The sequence below is a fragment of the Puntigrus tetrazona genome, unplaced genomic scaffold (assembly GCF_018831695.1).
Source record: "Puntigrus tetrazona isolate hp1 unplaced genomic scaffold, ASM1883169v1 S000000998, whole genome shotgun sequence".
Taxonomy (NCBI): domain Eukaryota; kingdom Metazoa; phylum Chordata; class Actinopteri; order Cypriniformes; family Cyprinidae; genus Puntigrus; species Puntigrus tetrazona.
The window spans coordinates 19,979-36,378 of record NW_025048593.1 but is presented as its reverse complement, the minus strand read 5'-3'; the positions used below and the strand labels follow the sequence as shown (position 1 = coordinate 36,378).

Genomic DNA, 16,400 nt, shown 5'->3' with positions numbered 1-16,400 from the left:
AATGGATGTAGAACAGAGAAAAAATGCTTTGAGAGTTAAAATAGTAAAGAAATACCTACAAGAAGAGAGCAAATTTGAGTGGAAAAAAACAATGAAATACTTTTTAAACAAATGTAGGAATTTTAACATGGGGGATGGTATTTTATGGATGAAAACAAAAATTTGGATGACAGAAGGATTACCTGAGTTTTACAGAGAAATGTTTAGTGCCTGGGGAAAATTTTTAAGTAAAATTGTATACAACCCTCAAAGAGAAGAAAACATTTTAAATCAACCCCTGTTCTTAAATAACAACATTTTAAAACAAGACAAAGAACTATTTTTAAGAAATGGATGGAAGTGGGGATAACAAGAGTGAGAGATGTCTTGTATGAATTTAAAGAGGTTTTTACCAATACAATATATTGTGGATGCAATGGATGAAGCAAAGAAGAATATAGCAAACAAGAAATAACAAACAAATATGAAATCCTTAAAAAGCAATACCTAAAAGAGTGGATTAAAAAGAATAGAAGTACGGAAGAAAAAGCAAATGAAGGGATATTTTAATAGTGAAACTGGGTAAAAAATTTATGATTTTAAAGGGATGTACTGTAAAAATGTTTTATTGTGTTTTTTAGAGATGGTGTTTTTAAAGAGCCAACTGTAAATAAGTACTGGGTGGAAAAAATTCAACAATCTAAAGAAGAATGTATATGGAGAAACATGAGAGGAAGTGTGTGAAACAAAGTTGGAATGTTTGGAGTATTTTATAAGACACAAAGTTGTTTTTACTGAAGTTATTTTACAAAAAAATAGGGATGGAACAACAACATGCAATGTACAAAGTGTGCAAAAGAAAAAGAAGAGGGGATTTTACATCTGTTTTTTGTATATTATGAGGGAACTGGAGGCATTTTTAAAGGTGAACATGATATTTGAATCTCAAGGCTTCAGACTGAAGAATGGGATGAAAATGGAATTGAATGGAACAGAGGTTGATGTTTGGATGGGAAAAGAAGTGTAAAACAAAGCCTTTATTAATCTGTTTGTGATGTTAATGTGAGGTGCAATAACTGGGAGAGGAGAATTAAATAAAAAAGGAACATTCTGTTTTGGATGTTTGGACTGTCTTTAAAAGAAAACTGAAAATATATATAAGACAAAGTGCTTCATAATATTTTAAAAGTGAAAAATCCTAGATGGAAGTACATAATTTGTTTTTACCACAATGGAATGTCTAATCGTGATTTAAAAGATTTATGGAGCTACCAAGAGCTGTAAGGAATTTGTTTAAATAATGTAAGGAAATTCATGTAGATAACTGTGATGTGGATATTGTACATGAGAAGCTGTGTTTTTTATTGTATTTGATTGATTGAAAAATATTTGCCTTAAAAAAAAAAAAAAAAAAATTGCACGCCTGATCTCAGATCTAGATCTCTGAAGCTGTGCTAGAGTTAGCCCTAGATTATTACTTGGATGAGAGACTCTAAGGAATACCAGGTATTTGTAAGCTTTGAGTTTTTCTACTGTATCTCTAATACACTGGTTGTAGGTATGGCCTTCAAAGCCTGGCTCAACTCTTTGCTTTCCTTTACTGCTTATTTAATTCAATTGTTTTTAAAGTGAGCTTTGTTCTTTACAGCAGAATTTGACTGTTTTTAACTACTTAACTACTGCCTCTCATCTTTTGTGTAACTCATCTTAAGCATTTTTTTTGTGTTCATTCATTATTTATCTAGTATAATGGCAATTTGGTGTGCCCTCCACCATCAAATAGGGCTTTTTGCAGCAGCTTTCGCTTACGTACATACGACACCCTGCTCAACGACTGATCATGCCTGATCTCAGAAGCCAAGCAGATTTGGCTTTATGTTAGTACTTGGATGGGCGACTCTTAAGAAATACCAGGCAATGTACTAAGTTTTGAGTTTTTCACTGCTTCATTCACATCTGCTGGTCTCAGTGTGGCCAAAAAATTTTGACCAGCTACTTTGCTTTCCTTTACTGCTTATTTAATCTAATTGCTTTCTAAGAAGTATTTATTTCTTTAAACAGAGTTTGACTGTTTTTAACTCATATCTAACTAATGCTCTTATTCTTTCAATATGGCTTTCATACTTGAAGTATTTTTTGTGTTTCATTCATTACTTATCTAGTATAATGGCATTGAGTGTGCACTCTACCTGCTAAAATAGAGCTTTTTGGGTAGCAGCAAGCTATGGCCATCCCCACCCTGTTCACGCCTGATCCTGAGAAACTTGGCAGAGTTAGCCCCTAGTTAGTATACTTGGATGGGAGACTGCCTAAGAATACCAGGTTGTTGAGACTATTTCACTCAAACGGCTCTTTACCAGGAAGGATCAACTCAAGCGAAAATAAAACACAAGACAAGTTTTATGGATTTTAAGGCTTGCAAAGATTGTGCTGTCAAGGTTGCAAGCGGGAAAGCAGGTTTCTCCTTAACCTCCCTTTTGCCTCCAGACGGATCACAGTCCGCCCTGAGGCCGGGGCCCCTCTTCCCTGCTTTGCCTCCTCCTGCTTTGCCTCCTCCAAAGCTCAGATTGCAAGTCGCTTTATTTATAGAGGAAAAGACAAGATACAGTAAATGAAAACAATTGGCCACATTTCTTGTGCGTCAGAATCTTCACTCCTTCAGATTCTTCCTGTGCCTATCAGTATTATACGTGAGGCCATGTTATGACCAAGAATCAAACTGAAACTAAAAGAGCCACAGGTGCATAACTGTCAGCATTTAACTCCAACATTCCCGTTCTCACCAGGCTGACAAAAGCCTGGCACCCGATGGAAGCTGAAACTGAAGGATCAAAGTTGCAAAATGTCAATGCATAACCCCTAACATATCCCTCCTGTTTGACGTTTAGCACCTGAAAAATAACATAATAAGGCATATGCATATTGAACTACATCTCTACTGATTACTTGATTAAATAAGTCGATGCTTACTTTTAAACAGCAGGTTTAGCGAAAACCCCCAGTATCTGAGGAAAAATTCCCAACCGAACCCCAAGATTTTATATGGCGATCACCTGTAAGGCTTGCATCTTAATCATAATGTATACAATATAAAATTTTAAAGCTTGAACATAGGAGGAAAATGTGAAAATAAACTGAAAAGGAAGAATAAAATAAAACAGTGCCTCTTGTCCTTGGCATGGCTACTGTAGCTTGTCAGTGTAATTTTTTGTATCATAACATCAGCACTCAGCCATGTCACAGCTGTGGTTTTAACTGAGACTTCATACATGATACTTAAAGCTCTCAGTTCTCTCTTGGTGGAGAAGCATGGTAAAACTGAGAAATGTCTGGCTAATCATTTTAGTAATCATTGCCCTTAAACATGGTAAAACACAGATAATGCATAAAACATGTTCAAATCAAAATGAGTCTTTAGTTCATGTTGTTCTGTGAACCAGTCAAAATTCAATTGTTTCAGTTTCTTTGATCGTCTCTCATAGGCGGCCACCAGTGTCTCGTCACTGCTGCAGTCAGGTTTAGAGCAACTCCTCTCCAGCCCTCACGTGCTGTCTCATTGGGGCGCTATAGCTGGGAGTAAGGATTAGTTGATTTCTTCAGCAGCCAAAGGTTTTGATACCGCCGACTTCACCCCTTACTCAGCGTCCTCCCAAGGTGTTAGCAGTTTGCAATGGCTTTGATGAATCCACGAGATCTCTCAGCGATCTTGACCGACGCAGTCGGTGTGGCTCAGGATAACTTTGATCAGGATGCTGTCGCCTGGTTTCACTCTTTTGAGACCTGTGGGGACAGAGGTATATCTGGCAGATCATTTGCTCTCTCACAACATCTTTAAATTTCAACATTTTGTTCATCCATTCTGCTAGTGTATGCTCTGCTCTTGTGGTTTCTCACACACATCATCACACAGCGGTAAACTGAGCGTACAGTATTTGTACTGTTGGCAAGGTGTCAGTTCAATAAAATCCATGTGGATAACCTGAAAAGGTAGTCTGGCTTTGGAAATTGACCTCTCTTAGGTCTGCAGTTATGTTTACAGCAGATCAAACAAGATTACAAAATTTTTTTAGTAGTTATTAAACCCTGGTGCATAACACCTGGTGCATAAAACCCTATGCACCATCCTCCTGTTGACACATGTGCTTGCCCATGTGTCAAGATTGCTGCTGTTTTGTATAAATTTCAAGTGGAAGGCACAGTTTGCCTTCAAGTCTGTATGTGTCATCTGACAATTGTGCTCCTTTTTGTTAACTACATTTGTTTCTCAGACGCTGGTGCTTGCTTTTGCATGTCTGGTATCACTGACATGTCTAATGGAGTTTCAATGATGTTACTTTATGTATCTCACATATCTCTAGCTTCCTTGTGCAAAGCTTGTTTAGCTGAAACACTTTTACAGCAGCTGTGCTCAAGCCACTCTTGTGTGTCTGAGGCTAATCAATACGTCATCGACATAAACTAAAACCTGACTGTGGGTTGGAACTATGAGTGGTGACAGACAGCTCATAGTAGTTCTGATGAAAAGATTGTCATTAACCCTAACATCTGTCTTCCCTTTTGACCAAAATTTCCTGGCACTACATTGAAAGGATCTATCTCAACAGCAGCTAAAGCATTTCATACTATTTTTTTTTAGTCAGATGGGCTCTGGGGTAAGTGTACACATCAGTTCACTGTTTTGGAATAGAGAGCGCGCCTCATATTTCACTTCCCCACCCATCTTATCTGCCTTAGACAAAAGATAAATGTGGCGGTCTGTCTTGACCTTCAAAACAAGCTGTGCCCTGCTGTGAAGTTTCACAGAGCAAACAGCATTTCCTTTTCTGTCTGTGTATAGTGTGCTCAATGTCATGTAATACTGTTCTGTCTGCCCCAGAGTCACAGAGAAATTTTACTCTATTTTTATTATTTTTACTCACTATTAGCTCTCGTTCGGGTAAGAAAGTGCTTCTTAAACAAAGCTAAAAAAAAAAACTTTGATACTGCTCTGCAAGTCTAGGGTCAGTTTTGGGGTCATTGTCAGCCTCGCCTAGATCGGAGTCATTTTCTATAAATCATCTATGGGGTCATTAATATTGGTCTCACCTAGTCATAATTGATCACCACATGGGGCTGGTCTGTGGCTTTCATCGGGGCTTCTACCCTGTGTTCTGGGCTTTAGCGGTTCTGGGCATTCTCGGATATAATGGCCTTCCTTGTGGCAATTAAAACACCTACCATATTCTCTGTCATCGCTATTCTCTGTCTGACAACTCTCTCTCTCTACACTCGACCACGTGCTGCTTTCCCTACATAACTTAACTTTTCTTGCCGATACAATGCCTCTGGTCTCCCAACATAATCTGCTGGGTCTTCTTCTTTCTGCACTGCAATCAATCTTTCTTGTTCCTTTCTCTTCGACTTCGCATACCTTCTATCTACCTGCTCTTGCCATCTCGTCCGCTTCAATCAATTGGCGTTTCAACAGATCACCCTTTTTCCCTTAGCTGAGGATAAATCAACCTTTATTTTGTCTATTAAGAAGCGCAGTCCTTTTTGACTAATTTACCACTGAAATCATATTTTTTATTCCACTCATTGAGATATCGCACACTGTCTGCGAATATGCATGCATAAACTTTGGATCTCCCATCAATTTACTATTTTCTGCACCATTTTTGCTTTTTGGTCAACGATTAGTCACACGTCTGATCAGATCGTCCACTGCACCAAGCTTCTACAGACACTAATTTGTCTGCGGATACAGCCGTCTGAACAAACCAACTTTTCAATTTTGACTCAAACCCAATATAAATTTTTATGTTTGAACAACACAACTCCCCCTTCTAGTGGGGAAAAATATCAGTTTGTGTTATTCCTAAACCACAACAACCACCTTATTCACCGTAAATCCTAGTGATTCACAACCAGCGTTCATACAACACATTCATACCATTCATACCCTGCGTGCGCTTTAGAACAATTTTTTTTTGTCGACAAACCAATGTCCCAGACTATTGGTCGAGGCAGAATAAGATCTGTCGAGATTACTGTGCTTCCAAAGCAGCTAGTAATCTTGGCTTCACTGTCGATACAGATCCTTCACCTCAACAGGCAAATCACTGGCTACGAACTCAAGCCGGTACCTATTATACTGCAGTCTCATTCACATACTTCACCCATAAAAACAATACGGTATATCACCTGATCAGTGCGTTGAGTTGTCCTTCCAACGGCTCCCGTCAGACAGCCGGAGAAGTTGATTTTTCCAGAGCGAAGAATCACCGACCCCCTCGAATTCACGGGTGGATTTTTGCAGGCAGCTATTGCCTGGCTCTGATCAGAGACTGTCTCTCGGCTCCTCTTCGTCCTCTCCTCCTCTCCGCTCTGTCGTGTTGGGATCCGCTCGAAGGACCAAGTAAATGTTGAGACTATTTCACTCAAAGCGGCTCTTTACCAGGAAGGATCAACTCAAAGCGAAATAAAACACAAGACAAGTTTTTATGGATTTTAAGGCTTGCAAAGATTGTGCTGTGTCGGTTGCAAGCGGGAGAGAAGCAGGTTTCTCCTTAACCTCCTTTTTGCCTCCAGACGGATCACAGTCGCCTGAGGTGAGGCCCCTCTTCCTGCTTTGCCTCCTCCTGCTGCTTTGCCCCTCCTCCGAAGCTCAGATTGCAAGTCGCTTTATTTATAGAGGAAAAGACAAGATACAGTAAATGAAAACAATTGGCCACATTTCTTGTGCGTCAGAATCTTCACTCCTTCAGATTCTTCCGGTGCCCCTATCAGTATTATACGGAGGCCATGTTATGACCAAGAATCAAACTGAAACTAAAAGAGCCACAGGTGCATAACTGTCAACATTTAACTCCAACATTCCGTTCTCACCAGGCTGATAAAAGCCTGGCACCGATGGAAGCTGAAACTGAAGGATCAAAGTTGCAAAATGTCAATACATAACCCTAACACAGGTGCTGTAAGTTTTTGAGTTTTTTCACTACTTATCTAATACACTGGCCCTTAGTGTGGCCAAAGTTTGACCAGCTCTTTGCTTTCCCTTACTGCTTATTTAATTCAATTGCTCTTTAAAGTAGCTGTTCTTTAAACAGAGTTTGACTGTTTTTAACTACTTAACTAATGCTCTTATCTTTAATGTAGCTCATTTTGGGAAGTATTTTTGTATTTCATTCATTACTTATCTAGTATAATGGCACTTAGTGTGCCTCACCTTAAAATAGGGAGGCTTTTGCAGCAGCTTTGGCTTGCGGCCATCCCACCTGTTCACGCCTGATCTCGTCTGATCTCAGAAGCTAAGCAGAGTTGGGCCTAGTTAGTACTTGGATGGGAGACTGCCTAGGAATACCAGGTGCTGTAAGTTTTTGAGTTTTTCACTACTTATCTAATACACTGGCCCTTAGTGTGGCCAAAGTTTGACCAGCTCTTTTGCTTTCCTTACTGGTTATTTAATTCAATTGCCTTTAAAGTAGCTGTTCTTTAAACAGAGTTTGATTGTTTTTAACTACTTAACTAATGCTCTTATCTTTAATGTAGCTCATTTTGAAGTATTTTTGTATTTCATTCATTACTTATCTAGTATAATGGCACTTAGTGTGCCTCACCTTAAAATAGGGGCTTTTGCAGCAGCTTTCGCTTTACGGCCATACCACCTGTTCACGCCTGATCTCGTCTGATCTCAGAAGCTAAGCAGAGTTGGGCCTAGTTAGTACTTGGATGGGAGACTGCCTAGGAATACCAGGTGCTGTAAGTTTTTGAGTTTTTTCACTACTTATCTAATACACTGGCCCTTAGTGTGGCCAAAGTTTGACCAGCTCTTTGCTTTCCCTTACTGCTTATTTAATTAAATTGCCTTTAAAGTGGCTGTTTTCTTTAAACAGAGTTTGACTGTTTTTAACTACTTAACTAATGCTCTTATCTTTAGTAGCAGCTCATTTTGAAGCATTTTTGTGTATTTCATTCATTACTTATCTAGTATAATGGCACTTAGGTAGTGCCTCACCTTAAAATAGGGGCTTTTGCGGCAGCTTTACAACTTGGCCGTACCACCCTGTTCACGCCTGATCTCGTCCTGATCTCAGAAGCTTCAAAGCAGAGTTGGGCCTAATTAGTACTTGGATGGGGAGACTGCCTAGGAATACCAAGGTGCTGTAAGTTTTGAGTTTTTCACTACTTATCTAATACACTGGCCCTTAGTGTGGCCAAAGTTTGACCAGCTCTTTGCTTTCCCTTACCACTTTTTTAATTCAATTGCCTTTAAAGTAGCTGTTCTTTAAACAGAGAAGTTTGACTGTTTTTTAACTACTTAACTAATGCTCTTATCTTTAATGTAGCTCATTTTTGAAGTATTTTTTGTAATTTCATTCATTACTTATCTAGTATAATGGCGCTTAGTGTGCTCTCACCTTAAAATAGGGGCTTTTTTGCGGCCAACTTTCACGCTTACAGCCATCCGCCCTGTTCACGACTGATCTTGTCGATCCTCATTCAAACAGAGATGGGCCTGGTTAATTGCCCAGTGGAGACTGCCTGGGAATGCCAAGTGCTACGAGTTTTGGGTTTTCACTGTATCTTCACTGTGGCCCATAGTGTGGCCAAGTTTTGTCCAGCTCTTCCTTTTCCCACGCCACTGCTTATTTTAATTCAATTGCCTTTAAAGTAGCTGTTCTTTAAACAGAGTTTGACTGTTTTTAACTACTTAACTAATGCTCTTATCTTTAATGTAGCTCATTTTGAAGTATTTTTTGTATTTCATTCATTACTTATCTAGTATAATGGCACTTAGTGTGCCTCACCTTAAAATAGGGGCTTTTTGCAGCAGCTTTAGCTACGGCCATACCACCCTGTTCACGCCTGATCTCGTCTGATCTCAGAAGCTAAGCAGAGTTGGGCCTAGTTAGTACTTGGATGGGAGACTGCCTAGGAATACCAGGTGCTGTAAGTTTTTGAGTTTTTCACTACTTATCTAATACACTGGCCCTTAGTGTGGCCAAAGTTTGACCAGCTCTTTGCTTTCCCTTACTGCTTATTTAATTCAATTGCCTTTAAAGTAGCTGTTCTTTAAACAGAGTTTGACTGTTTTTAACTACTTAACTAATGCTCTTATCTTTAATGTAGCTCATTTTGAAGTATTTTTTGTATTTCATTCATTACTTATCTAGTATAATGGCACTTAGTGTGCCTCACCTTAAAATAGGGGCTTTTTGCAGCAGCTTTTGCTTACGGCCATACCACCCTGTTCACGCCTGATCTCGTCTGATCTCAGAAGCTAAGCAGAGTTGGGCCTAGTTAGTACTTGGATGGGAGACTGCCTAGGAATACCAGGTGCTGTAAGTTTTGAGTTTTTCACTACTTATCTAATACACTGGCCCTTAGTGTGGCCAAAGTTTGACCAGCTCTTTGCTTTCCCTTACTGCTTATTTAATTCAATTGCCTTTAAAGTAGCTGTTCTTTAAACAGAGTTTGACTGTTTTTAACTACTTAACTAATGCTCTTATCTTTAATGTAGCTCATTTTGAAGTATTTTTTTGTATTTCATTCATTACTTATCTAGTATAATGGCACTTAGTGTGCCTCACCTTAAAATAGGGGCTTTTTGCAGCAGCTTTTAAGCTTACGGCCATACCACCCTGTTCACGCCTGATCTCGTCTGATCTCAGAAGCTAAGCAGAGTTGGGCCTAGTTTAGTACTTGGATGGGAGACTGCCTAGGAATACCAGGTGCTGTAAGTTTTGAGTTTTTCACTACTTATCTAATACACTGGCCCTTAGTGTGGCCAAAGTTTGACCAGCTCTTTGCTTTCCCTTACTGCTTATTTAATTCAATTGCCTTTAAAGTAGCTGTTCTTTAAACAGAGTTTGACTGTTTTTAACTACTTAACTAATGCTCTTATCTTTAATGTAGCTCATTTTGAAGTATTTTTTTGTATTTCATTCATTACTTATCTAGTATAATGGCACTTAGTGTGCCTCACCTTAAAATAGGGGCTTTTTGCAGCAGCTTTCAGCTTACGGCCATACCACCCTGTTCACGCCTGATCTCGTCTGATCTCAGAAGCTAAGCAGAGTTGGGCCTAGTTAGTACTTGGATGGGAGACTGCCTAGGAATACCAGGTGCTGTAAGTTTTTGAGTTTTTCACTACTTATCTAATACACTGGCCCTTAGTGTGGCCAAAGTTTGACCAGCTCTTTGCTTTCCCTTACTGCTTATTTAATTCAATTGCCTTTAAAGTAGCTGTTCTTTAAACAGAGTTTGACTGTTTTTAACTACTTAACTAATGCTCTTATCTTTAATGTAGCTCATTTTGAAGTATTTTTTTGTATTTCATTCATTACTTATCTAGTATAATGGCACTTAGTGTGCCTCACCTTAAAATAGGGGCTTTTTGCAGCAGCTTTAAGCTTCACGGCCATCCCACCCTGTTCACGCCTGATCTCGTCTGATCTCAGAAGCTAAGCAGAGTTGGGCCTAGTTAGTACTTGGATGGGAGACTGCCTAGGAATACCAGGTGCTGTAAGTTTTTGAGTTTTTCACTACTTATCTAATACACTGGCCCTTAGTGTGGCCAAAAGTTTGACCAGCTCTTTGCTTTCCCTTACTGCTTATTTAATTCAATTGCCTTTAAAGTAGCTGTTCTTTAAACAGAGTTTGACTGTTTTTAACTACTTAACTAATGCTCTTATCTTTAATGTAGCTCATTTTGAAGTATTTTTGTATTTCATTCATTACTTATCTAGTATAATGGCACTTAGTGTGCCTCACCTTAAAATAGGGCTTTTTGCAGCAGCTTTCGCTTCATGGCCATCCCACCCTGTTCACGCCTGATCTCGTCTGATCTCAGAAGCTAAGCAGAGTTGGGCCTAGTTAGTACTTGGATGGGAGACTGCCTAGGAATACCAGGTGCTGTAAGTTTTTGAGTTTTTCACTACTTATCTAATACACTGGCCCTTAGTGTGGCCAAAGTTTGACCAGCTCTTTGCTTTCCCTTACTGCTTATTTAATTCAATTGCCTTTAAAGTAGCTGTTCTTTAAACAGAGTTTGACTGTTTTTAACTACTTAACTAATGCTCTTATCTTTAATGTAGCTCATTTTGAAGTATTTTTGTATTTCATTCATTACTTATCTAGTATAATGGCACTTAGTGTGCCTCACCTTAAAATAGGGGCTTTTTGCAGCAGCTTTAGCTTACGGCCATCCCACCCTGTTCACGCCTGATCTCGTCTGATCTCAGAAGCTAAGCAGAGTTGGGCCTAGTTAGTACTTGGATGGGAGACTGCCTAGGAATACCAGGTGCTGTAAGTTTTTGAGTTTTTCACTACTTATCTAATACACTGGCCCTTAGTGTGGCCAAAGTTTGACCAGCTCTTTGCTTTCCCTTACTGCTTATTTAATTCAATTGCCTTTAAAGTAGCTGTTCTTTAAACAGAGTTTGACTGTTTTTAACTACTTAACTAATGCTCTTATCTTTAATGTAGCTCATTTTGAAGTATTTTTGTATTTCATTCATTACTTATCTAGTATAATGGCACTTAGTGTGCCTCACCTTAAAATAGGGGCTTTTTGCAGCAGCTTTAGCTTACGGCCATACCACCCTGTTCACACCTGATCTCGTCTGATCTCAGAAGCTAAGCAGAGTTGGGCCTAGTTAGTACTTGGATGGGAGACTGCCTAGGAATACCAGGTGCTGTAAGTTTTTGAGTTTTTTCACTACTTATCTAATACACTGGCCCTTAGTGTGGCCAAAGATTGACCAGCTCTTTGCTTTCCCTTACTGCTTATTTAATTCAATTGCCTTTAAAGTAGCTGTTCTTTAAACAGAGTTTGACTGTTTTTAACTACTTAACTAATGCTCTTATCTTTAATGTAGCTCATTTTGAAGTATTTTTTTTGTATTTCATTCATTACTTATCTAGTATAATGGCACTTAGTGTGCCTCACCTTAAAATAGGGGGCTTTTTGCAGCAGCTTTTTGCTTCCGGCCATACCACCCTGTTCACGCCTGATCTCGTCTGATCTCAGAAGCTAAGCAGAGTTGGGCCTAGTTAGTACTTGGATGGGAGACTGCCTAGGAATACCAGGTGCTGTAAGTTTTGAGTTTTTCACTACTTATCTAATACACTGGCCCTTAGTGTGGCCAAAGATTGACCAGCTCTTTGCTTTCCCTTACTGCTTATTTAATTCAATTGCCTTTAAAGTAGCTGTTCTTTAAACAGAGTTTGACTGTTTTTAACTACTTAACTAATGCTCTTATCTTTAATGTAGCTCATTTTGAAGTATTTTTTGTATTTCATTCATTACTTATCTAGTATAATGGCACTTAGTGTGCCTCACCTTAAAATAGGGGCTTTTTGCAGCAGCTTTTCGCTTACGGCCATCCCCACCCTGTTCACGCCTGATCTCGTCTGATCTCAGAAGCTAAGCAGAGTTGGGCCTAGTTAGTACTTGGATGGGAGACTGCCTAGGAATACCAGGTGCTGTAAGTTTTGAGTTTTTTCACTACTTATCTAATACACTGGCCCTTAGTGTGGCCAAAGTTTGACCAGCTCTTTGCTTTCCCTTACTGCTTATTTAATTCAATTGCCTTTAAAGTAGCTGTTCTTTAAACAGAGTTTGACTGTTTTTAACTACTTAACTAATGCTCTTATCTTTAATGTAGCTCATTTTGAAGTATTTTTTGTATTTCATTCATTACTTATCTAGTATAATGGCACTTAGTGTGCCCTCACCTTAAAATAGGGGCTTTTTGCAGCAGCTTTTGCTTCACGGCCATACCACCCTGTTCACGCCTGATCTCGTCTGATCTCAGAAGCTAAGCAGAGTTGGGCCTAGTTAGTACTTGGATGGGAGACTGCCTAGGAATACCAGGTGCTGTAAGTTTTTGAGTTTTTCACTACTTATCTAATACACTGGCCCTTAGTGTGGCCAAAGTTTGACCAGCTCTTTGCTTTCCCTTACTGCTTATTTAATTCAATTGCCTTTAAAGTAGCTGTTCTTTAAACAGAGTTTGACTGTTTTTAACTACTTAACTAATGCTCTTATCTTTAATGTAGCTCATTTTTGAAGTATTTTTTTGTATTTCATTCATTACTTATCTAGTATAATGGCACTTAGTGTGCCTCACCTTAAAATAGGGGCTTTTGCAGCAGCTTTAGCTTACGGCCATACCACACCTGTTCACGCCTGATCTGATCTTCGTCTGATCTCAGAAGCTAAGCAGAGTTGGGCCTAGTTAGTACTTGGATGGGAGACTGCCTAGGAATACCAGGTGCTGTAAGTTTTTGAGTTTTTCACTACTTATCTAATACACTGGCCCTTAGTGTGGCCAAAGTTTGACCAGCTCTTTGCTTTCCCTTACTGCTTATTTAATTCAATTGCCTTTAAAGTAGCTGTTCTTTAAACAGAGTTTGACTGTTTTTAACTACTTAACTAATGCTCTTATCTTTAATGTAGCTCATTTTGAAGTATTTTTTGTATTTCATTCATTACTTATCTAGTATAATGGCACTTAGTGTGCCTCACCTTAAAATAGGGGCTTTTGCAGCAGCTTTTAGCTTACGGCCATACCACCCTGTTCACGCCTGATCTCGTCTGATCTCAGAAGCTAAGCAGAGTTGGGCCTAGTTAGTACTTGGATGGGAGACTGCCTAGGAATACCAGGTGCTGTAAGTTTTTGAGTTTTTCACTACTTATCTAATACACTGGCCCTTAGTGTGGCCAAAGTTTGACCAGCTCTTTGCTTTCCCTTACTGCTTATTTAATTCAATTGCCTTTAAAGTAGCTGTTCTTTAAACAGAGTTTGACTGTTTTTAACTACTTAACTAATGCTCTTATCTTTAATGTAGCTCATTTTGAAGTATATTTTTGTATTTCATTCATTACTTATCTAGTATAATGGCACTTAGTGTGCCTCACCTTAAAATAGGGGCTTTTTGCAGCAGCTTTTAGCTTCACGGCCATACCACCCTGTTCACGCCTGATCTCGTCTGATCTCAGAAGCTAAGCAGAGTTGGGCCTAGTTAGTACTTGGGATGGGAGACTGCCTAGGAATACCAGGTGCTGTAAGTTTTTGAGTTTTTCACTACTTATCTAATACACTGGCCCTTAGTGTGGCCAAAGTTTGACCAGCTCTTTGCTTTCCCTTACTGCTTATTTAATTCAATTGCCTTTAAAGTAGCTGTTCTTTAAACAGAGTTTGACTGTTTTTAACTACTTAACTAATGCTCTTATCTTTAATGTAGCTCATTTTGAAGTATTTTTTGTATTTCATTCATTACTTATCTAGTATAATGGCACTTAGTGTGCCTCACCTTAAAATAGGGGCTTTTGCAGCAGCTTTTGCTTACGGCCATCCCACCCTGTTCACGCCTGATCTCGTCTGATCTCAGAAGCTAAGCAGAGTTGGGCCTAGTTAGTACTTGGATGGGAGACTGCCTAGGAATACCAGGTGCTGTAAGTTTTGAGTTTTTCACTACTTATCTAATACACTGGCCCTTAGTGTGTGGCCAAAGTTTGACCAGCTCTTTGCTTTCCCTTACTGCTTATTTAATTCAATTGCCTTTAAAGTAGCTGTTCTTTAAACAGAGTTTGACTGTTTTTAACTACTTAACTAATGCTCTTATCTTTAATGTAGCTCATTTTGAAGTATTTTTGTATTTCATTCATTACTTATCTAGTATAATGGCACTTAGTGTGCCTCACCTTAAAATAGGGGCTTTTTGCAGCTTTAGCTTACGGCCATCCCACCCTGTTCACGCCTGATCTCGTCTGATCTCAGAAGCTAAGCAGAGTTGGGCCTAGTTAGTACTTGGATGGGAGACTGCCTAGGAATACCAGGTGCTGTAAGTTTTGAGTTTTTCACTACTTATCTAATACACTGGCCCTTAGTGTGGCCAAAGTTTGACCAGCTCTTTGCTTTCCCTTACTGCTTATTTAATTCAATTGCCTTTAAAGTAGCTGTTCTTTAAACAGAGTTTGACTGTTTTTAACTACTTAACTAATGCTCTTATCTTTAATGTAGCTCATTTTGAAGTATTTTTTTGTATTTCATTCATTACTTATCTAGTATAATGGCACTTAGTGTGCCTCACCTTAAAATAGGGGCTTTTGCAGCAGCTTTTTGCTTACGGCCATACCACCCTGTTCACGCCTGATCTCGTCTGATCTCAGAAGCTAAGCAGAGTTGGGCCTAGTTAGTACTTGGATGGGAGACTGCCTAGGAATACCAGGTGCTGTAAGTTTTGAGTTTTTCACTACTTATCTAATACACTGGCCCTTAGTGTGGCCAAAGTTTGACCAGCTCTTTGCTTTCCCTTACTGCTTATTTAATTCAATTGCCTTTAAAGTAGCTGTTCTTTAAACAGAGTTTGACTGTTTTTAACTACTTAACTAATGCTCTTATCTTTAATGTAGCTCATTTTGAAGTATTTTTTGTATTTCATTCATTACTTATCTAGTATAATGGCACTTAGTGTGCCTCACCTTAAAATAGGGGGCTTTTGCAGCAGCTTTTAGCTTACGGCCATACCACCCTGTTCACGCCTGATCTCGTCTGATCTCAGAAGCTAAGCAGAGTTGGGCCTAGTTAGTACTTGGATGGGAGACTGCCTAGGAATACCAGGTGCTGTAAGTTTTGAGTTTTTCACTACTTATCTAATACACTGGCCCTTAGTGTGGCCAAAGTTTGACCAGCTCTTTGCTTTCCCTTACTGCTTATTTAATTCAATTGCCTTTAAAGTAGCTGTTCTTTAAACAGAGTTTGACTGTTTTTAACTACTTAACTAATGCTCTTATCTTTAATGTAGCTCATTTTGAAGTATTTTTTTGTATTTCATTCATTACTTATCTAGTATAATGGCACTTAGTGTGCCTCACCTTAAAATAGGGGGCTTTTTGCAGCAGCTTTCGCTTACGGCCATACCACCCTGTTCACGCCTGATCTCGTCTGATCTCAGAAGCTAAGCAGAGTTGGGCCTAGTTAGTACTTGGATGGGAGACTGCCTAGGAATACCAGGTGCTGTAAGTTTTGAGTTTTTCACTACTTATCTAATACACTGGCCCTTAGTGTGGCCAAAGTTTGACCAGCTCTTTGCTTTCCCTTACTGCTTATTTAATTCAATTGCCTTTAAAGTAGCTGTTCTTTAAACAGAGTTTGACTGTTTTTAACTACTTAACTAATGCTCTTATCTTTAATGTAGCTCATTTTGAAGTATTTTTTTGTATTTCATTCATTACTTATCTAGTATAATGGCACTTAGTGTGCCTCACCTTAAAATAGGGGGCTTTTTGCAGCAGCTTTCGCTTACGGCCATACCACCCTGTTCACGCCTGATCTCGTCTGATCTCAGAAGCTAAGCAGAGTTGGGCCTAGTTAGTACTTGGATGGGAGACTGCCTAGGAATACCAGGTGCTGTAAGTTTTGAGTTTTTCA

At 39.1% G+C, this 16,400-nt stretch overlaps 8 non-coding genes and 14 pseudogenes across 8 annotated transcripts; all 22 read left to right on the top strand.

Annotated features, from left to right (window-relative positions):
- Window positions 1-7,218: 7,218 nt before the first annotated feature.
- On the top strand, window positions 7,219-7,336 carry LOC122339887 (annotated as a pseudogene).
- A 272-nt stretch (window positions 7,337-7,608) lies between these two features.
- Window positions 7,609-7,726, top strand: LOC122339883 (annotated as a pseudogene).
- A 1,072-nt stretch (window positions 7,727-8,798) lies between these two features.
- Window positions 8,799-8,917, top strand: LOC122339944 (annotated as a pseudogene).
- A 273-nt stretch (window positions 8,918-9,190) lies between these two features.
- LOC122339916 lies at window positions 9,191-9,309 on the top strand. The gene has a single exon (XR_006250090.1). It is a non-coding gene; the product is annotated as a 5S ribosomal RNA (ribosomal RNA).
- Window positions 9,310-9,584: 275 nt separating this feature from the next.
- On the top strand, window positions 9,585-9,704 carry LOC122339940 (annotated as a pseudogene).
- Window positions 9,705-9,978: 274 nt separating this feature from the next.
- LOC122339915 lies at window positions 9,979-10,097 on the top strand. The gene has a single exon (XR_006250089.1). It is a non-coding gene; the product is annotated as a 5S ribosomal RNA (ribosomal RNA).
- A 276-nt stretch (window positions 10,098-10,373) lies between these two features.
- On the top strand, window positions 10,374-10,492 carry LOC122339881 (annotated as a pseudogene).
- A 273-nt stretch (window positions 10,493-10,765) lies between these two features.
- Window positions 10,766-10,884, top strand: LOC122339886 (annotated as a pseudogene).
- Window positions 10,885-11,156: 272 nt separating this feature from the next.
- On the top strand, window positions 11,157-11,275 carry LOC122339938 (annotated as a pseudogene).
- A 272-nt stretch (window positions 11,276-11,547) lies between these two features.
- Window positions 11,548-11,666, top strand: LOC122339873. The gene has a single exon (XR_006250070.1). It is a non-coding gene; the product is annotated as a 5S ribosomal RNA (ribosomal RNA).
- A 278-nt stretch (window positions 11,667-11,944) lies between these two features.
- On the top strand, window positions 11,945-12,063 carry LOC122339943 (annotated as a pseudogene).
- A 273-nt stretch (window positions 12,064-12,336) lies between these two features.
- Window positions 12,337-12,456, top strand: LOC122339876 (annotated as a pseudogene).
- Window positions 12,457-12,731: 275 nt separating this feature from the next.
- On the top strand, window positions 12,732-12,850 carry LOC122339946 (annotated as a pseudogene).
- A 274-nt stretch (window positions 12,851-13,124) lies between these two features.
- LOC122339892 lies at window positions 13,125-13,250 on the top strand (annotated as a pseudogene).
- Window positions 13,251-13,523: 273 nt separating this feature from the next.
- LOC122339914 lies at window positions 13,524-13,642 on the top strand. Its single transcript, XR_006250088.1, has one exon. It is a non-coding gene; the product is annotated as a 5S ribosomal RNA (ribosomal RNA).
- Window positions 13,643-13,918: 276 nt separating this feature from the next.
- On the top strand, window positions 13,919-14,038 carry LOC122339891 (annotated as a pseudogene).
- A 272-nt stretch (window positions 14,039-14,310) lies between these two features.
- Window positions 14,311-14,429, top strand: LOC122339937 (annotated as a pseudogene).
- Window positions 14,430-14,699: 270 nt separating this feature from the next.
- On the top strand, window positions 14,700-14,818 carry LOC122339936 (annotated as a pseudogene).
- A 273-nt stretch (window positions 14,819-15,091) lies between these two features.
- Window positions 15,092-15,210, top strand: LOC122339912. Its single transcript, XR_006250087.1, has one exon. It is a non-coding gene; the product is annotated as a 5S ribosomal RNA (ribosomal RNA).
- Window positions 15,211-15,483: 273 nt separating this feature from the next.
- On the top strand, window positions 15,484-15,602 carry LOC122339911. The gene has a single exon (XR_006250086.1). It is a non-coding gene; the product is annotated as a 5S ribosomal RNA (ribosomal RNA).
- Window positions 15,603-15,876: 274 nt separating this feature from the next.
- Window positions 15,877-15,995, top strand: LOC122339910. Its single transcript, XR_006250085.1, has one exon. It is a non-coding gene; the product is annotated as a 5S ribosomal RNA (ribosomal RNA).
- A 274-nt stretch (window positions 15,996-16,269) lies between these two features.
- LOC122339909 lies at window positions 16,270-16,388 on the top strand. Its single transcript, XR_006250084.1, has one exon. It is a non-coding gene; the product is annotated as a 5S ribosomal RNA (ribosomal RNA).
- Window positions 16,389-16,400: the final 12 nt, after the last annotated feature.